This window comes from Hylobates moloch, unplaced genomic scaffold, assembly GCF_009828535.3.
Source record: "Hylobates moloch isolate HMO894 unplaced genomic scaffold, HMol_V3 SCAFFOLD_12, whole genome shotgun sequence".
Classification (NCBI taxonomy): Eukaryota; Metazoa; Chordata; class Mammalia; order Primates; family Hylobatidae; genus Hylobates; species Hylobates moloch.
This window is the reverse complement of record NW_026652287.1, coordinates 55,237,795-55,243,794: the sequence shown is the minus strand read 5'-3', so window position 1 is coordinate 55,243,794 and position 6,000 is coordinate 55,237,795. Positions and strand designations below refer to the sequence as shown.

The 6,000-nt window shown below is 33.1% G+C and overlaps 1 pseudogene; it reads right to left on the bottom strand.

The window, feature by feature from the left end:
* Positions 1–4,614: 4,614 nt before the first annotated feature.
* LOC116479551 (zinc finger protein 726-like) overlaps positions 4,615–6,000 on the bottom strand; it is a 42,275-nt pseudogene continuing 40,889 nt past the window's right edge.

Sequence of the window (6,000 nt, the reverse complement as noted above, 5' to 3'; positions counted from 1 at the left end):
TACTTACAGCCAACTGATCTTCAACAAAGCAAACAAAAACATAAAGTGGGGAAAGGACACCCTTTTCAACAAATGGTGCTGGGATAATAGGCTAGCCACATGTAGGAGAATAAAACTGGATCCTCATCTCCGACCTTATTAAAAACAAAATCAACACAAGATGGATTAAGGACTTAAACTAAGACCTGAAACTATAAAAACTCTGGAAGCTAACATTGAAAAAACTCTTCTAGGCATTGGTTGGCCAAAATTTCATGACCAAAAACCTAAAAGCAAATGCAGTAAAAACAAAGATAAACAGCTGGGACCCTATTAAACTAAAAAGCTTTGGCATGGCAAAAGGAACAGTCAGCAGAATAAACAGATAACTCACTGAGTGGGAGAAAATCTTTACAATCTATACATCTGACAAAGGACTAATACACAGAATCTGTAACGAACTCAAATCAGTAAGAAAAAAGTCAAAAAATAGACAAATCTCAAAAGATACACAAATGGCCAACAAACATATAAAAAAAATGCTCAACATCACTAATGATCAGGGAAATACAAATCAAACCACAATGCGATACCACTCTATTCCTGCAGGAATGGCCGTAATCAAAAGATCAAAAAACTGTAGATGTTGGCATGGATGCAGCGATCAAAGAACACTTCCACACTGCTGGTAGGAATGTGAACTAGTACAGTCACTATAGGAAACTGTGGAGATTCCTTAAAGAACTAAAAGCAGAATTACCATTTGATCCAGCAATCCCACTACTGGGTATCTACCCAGAGAAAAATAGGTCATTATTTGAAAGAGATACTTGCACATGCATGTTTCTAGCAGCACAATTCACAATTGCAAAATTGTGGAACCAACCAAAATGCCTGTCAATCAACGAGTGGATAAAGTAACTGTGGTGTGTGTGTGTGTGTGTGTGTGTGTGTGTGTGTGTGTTGGAATACTACTCAGCCATAACAAGTAATTAATTAAAAGCATTTGCAATAAACTGGATGAGACTGGAGACTATTATTCTATGTGAAGTAATTCAGGAATGGAAAACCAACCATCATATGTTCTCACTGGTAGGGAAGTAAGCTATGAGAATGGAAAGGCATAAGAATAATACAATGGACTTTGGGAATATGAGGAGAAGACTGGGAAGGGAGAGGAATAAAAGACAACATATATGATGCAGTGTATACTGCTCAGGTGATGGGTCCATCAGGGTCTCACAAATCACCACTAAAGAACTTACTCATCTAACCAAATACCACCTATACCCCAATAACTTATGGAACAATAAAATTAAAAAAATATATATTCTTAAAATTACAGACCAGTTCACATAATTAATACTTCATAAACTATTACACAGGCTGGGTGCAGTGGCTCACACCTGTAATCCCAGCACTTTGGGAGGCTGAGGTGGATGGATGACCTGAGGTCAGGAGTTTGAGACCAGCGTGACCAACATGGTGAAACACTGTCTGTATTGAAAATACAAAAATTAGCTGGGCATGGTGGTGGGCACATGTAATCCCAGCTACTTGGGAGGCTGAGGCAGGAGAACTGCTTGAACCTGAAAGGCAGAGGTTGCAGTGAGCCAAGATCTCACCATTGCACTCCAGCCTGGGAGACAGAGCAAGACTCTATCTCAAAAGAAAAAAACAAGAACAAAAAAACCCCAAAAACTATTAAACAAACAAAATAAGAATATTATGGGACTAGCATGAGTACCAGTCAAATTAAAACAGAGAATTTGCATGGGGAGATTCTGAACCCTGAGCCAAAAGATTGCACAGTAATAAATTCAATACAAAGCAGAGAGCATAGATTTGCTTTCACCATTTTTGAGAATTTTTGTTTTCTAGTAAATTAGGCCCCTGATTAAAACGATTTATTTTGTTCCAATATTTTTTTCTGCTAAAAATAGTTTCAAATTTATACTCACACAAACAGACTTACTCCATAATTTATTTATACCTAAGGTTTATCTTTAGACTGATAGATGTGAATATTTAACTCTATATAAATCAATACTAACAGTCCATATGTGCTTGCAGGCAAAGGCCACATGTTCAAAGAAAAATATATTAAAATTTATAAACATATTTATTCAGGATGCAGAAACGTGTGGATTTTACATATGTGTGTATATAATTTGTATTATGGTGATAAAAATGACCCTGCAGTCAATAACAATTTAATTGTACATTAAAAATAACTAAAACTGTAGAACTGAATTGCTTGTAATACAAAGAATAAATGCTAGAGGTAATGGACATCTCATTTCCTCTAATGTGATTATCATATTTTGTATTCCTGTATTAAAATATGCCATATATGGCATAAACATATAAACATATATCCACAGAAATTAAGAAAAATACATTTAAATGTGAAAATAATAAAAATATAATCTATAGGAACAATATTTTTTAACTTATGGGCCATTTAAAGTTACTGGCAAAAAAGATTACTAGCGATGTCAGTCCATTATCTTACCAAATAATGTATTGTTACCTACACCCTCGTGTAAGATGGAATAGGTTAAAGTTAGTGGCACAATAACATTTCAATGGATTCATGATAGTATTTAACATGTTAAAAATGTGGAATTGAAAAGTTAATTTCACACAAAATTTATAATTTAAAAATATACTGTATAGTATTCCATAAAAGTACAATAAAATAACATTACTAACCTAATTTTAACTAAAATTAAGAATATTTTTCTTTCATAATAATGCAGAAGAGTATTACTCTGAACATCTACCTCATGTATCATTCAATATTATAAGTTAACCACAAAGAGCCTCTCTACTTAAATTTTCATTATGCGTCTTACATTTTAATGTCCTTACCTTTCCATAGAAAAGGTCATAAGTAATGCTTACCTAATAAACAAGAATCTCTCATATATTTTGTCCAACAACAATTAGTCAGATGCTTTCACATTTGAATAAACCAGGAATGATGGAACAGCATGAAGTAATTTGAGTTTAACTCTATTATGATTCACTTTGAAAAAGACCTGTATTTTCATAAAAAGTATAATTTGAATGTAATTATAACTCTCCAGAAAATATTCTACTTCTTTTAAAGTTATACACAAATAATGTTTACACAATCTTTAGTTTTGTATTATTTTTTATACTCAGCACTCTGATTTACTGTAGTGTCTAAACATTGAGTGGCCCTAGATATTTCTACTGTGGATTATTCTGATATTCACATAGACAATTTTGGATTAAATATCTTTCATATTTACTGCACCTGAAAAAATACATTTTAGTATAAACTCTTTGGTGTTTTATAATTTGTAGTTTTTGAAAAAAATGTTTTTCCAAATTTATTATATTTGCAGGGTTTTCTTCAATATAAACTCGCTGATATTGGAGAAAATTTTAACAACTGCCTCAGGGTTTTCCTCTAGCACAAAATGTGTAAAATAAGATTTCTGATACAAGTAAAGATATTACAACCCTATTTATATTTGTAATGCTTTTTTAAAGTAAATACTCTTTTGTACTTTAAAGACATATTTTCTAATAGATCTTTTGACAGTAATTACACTTTTATGCTTTTATCTGACTTTTTATGATAATTTATGAACTATGATAGTTTATGAACTATCTGATATGAGAGTTTATGAACTATCTGAATTTTTTATGATAATTTATGAACTATGATAGTTTATGAACTATCTGACTTTGAGTAAGATGTGAGCAGGTATTAATGGCTTTTTTACTTTGTCTGTATTTGCACATTTGTTCTCAAGTGTAAATGCTTATACATGCTTTCCTGTGCAATAACGTGTGAGCATTATTTAGAAGCTTGGCCACATTGTTCACACTGATAGTTATCTCCAGTATGAATTATCTTACCTACAATCAAGTGTGACAATCATTTAGAGGCTTTGTCACATTCTTCACACTTCTAGGATTCTCAGCAGCATGATTTTCTTTATGTTTAGAAAAGCTTAAGTTGTTGTCAAAAGCATTGGCACATCTTTCAGGTTTGTAAAGTTTCTCTCCAGTATAAATAATCTTATGTCTGTTAAGAATTGAGGACTTTTTATAGGCTTTGACACATTATTCACACTTGTAATATTTCTCTTCAATGTAAGTTATCTTATGTGTATTAAGTTGTAAGGATTAAAGGCTTTGCCAAATTTTTCCCATTTGTAGGGTTGCTTTCAAGTATAAATTTTCTTATGTTTAGTTAGGGCTGAGGACCAGGAAAAGGCATTGGCACATTCTTCACATTTGAAGGGTTTTAAACCAGTAAGAATTACCTTATGTTAAGTAAAGCTTGAAGACAGGTTAAAAGATTTGTCACATTCTTCATATTTGTAGGGTTTCTTTCCAGTATGAATTCTCTTATTGTTAGCAAAAATTGAAGACTGCCTAAAGACTTTGCCACATTCTTCACACTTGTAGGATTTTATTCCACTATGAATTACCTTATGTTTAGTAAAGCTTGAAGACAGGTTAAAAGATTTGCCACCTTCCTCACATTTGTAGGGTTTCTCTCCAGTATTCTCTTATGTGTACTAAGGGTTAAGGATTGGCTGAAAGCTTTGCCACATTCTTCACATTTGTAGGGTTTCTCTCCAGTATGAATTATCTTATGTCTAGTAAGGATTGATTATTGGCTAAAAGCCAATTGTCATGTTCTTCACATTTGTAGGGTTTCTCTCCAGTGTGCATCCTCTTATCACCAGTTAGGGTAGTGAACCATAGAAATGCTTTGCCACCTTCTTCACATTTGTAGGGTCTCTCACCAGTTTGAATTACCTTATGTGTAGTAAGGTGTGGGGACTGGCTAAAAGCATTGCCACATTCTTGATATTTGTAGGGTTTCTTTTCAGTATGAATTATCTTATGTATAGTAAGGTTTGAGTTTTGGCTAAAAGGTTTGCCACATACTTCACACTTGTTGGGTTTCTCTCCAGTGTGTATCCTCTTACGTCTAGTTAGGGTTGAGAATTGAATGAATGCTTCACCACGTTCTTCACATTTGTAGGGTTTCTGTCTAGTATGAACTCTCCTATGTTCAGTAAGGCCTGAGGAACAGATAAATGCTTTGCCACTTTCTTCACACTTGCAATGTTTCCCTCTAGTATGAATTCTGTTATGTTTAGTAAGGGTTGAGAACTGGGTAAATGCTTTGCCACATTCTTCACATTTGTAGAGTTTCTCTCTTCTGTGCATCCTCTTATATCTAGCTGGGGTTGAGGACTGGCAAAATGCTTTGCCACATTCTTCACATTTGTAAAGTTTTTCTTCAGCATAAATTACTTTATGTGTAGTAACGGTTGAGTGTTGCTTAAAAGCTTTGCCACATTCTTCACATTTGTAAGGTTTCTGTTCAGTATGAATTTTCTTATTATTAGTAAGGATTGAGGACCAATTCAAGGTTTTTCCACATTTTTTACATTTGTAGGACTTCTCTCTAGTATAAATGCTTTTATGTTGGGTTTTGTGTGAGAGCATGCAAAATGATTTGACACATTTTTTATATTTGAAAGGTTCTCTTCCAGTATATCTTATTTTTTGTTTGGATTTAAAAATTTATAAAAGACTTTCAAGCATTTACCACATTGAAATACTTTGCTCTGAGTAGTTGTGAAACACTTGTTAAGTCCATTGTAACCTTCTTTGTGCACCTGACACTCATCCACACTTTTACAGCCATTTCTCAACAGTAAATTATCATGTCCACATTTTTCATATCTTCTCAGTATTACTTTTTAAAAGGAACCTTCCATGCCCTGCTCTGGCCAGAGGTCTTAAGCAAAATGAGGGCATATACCTGAAAAAAAATTAAAAATAATAAATTACTCCACCTACTAGACTCACATGAATATAGTTTTAAAATCTTACCTTTAAAATTATACTAAATACATAAACAAGAGGGCATTGCAAAATGCCACAGGCTCTAATTCATTTATAGGTATATAAATGTAACTAAAATATACAGACCCAAATATATCTGCAAAAAATTTA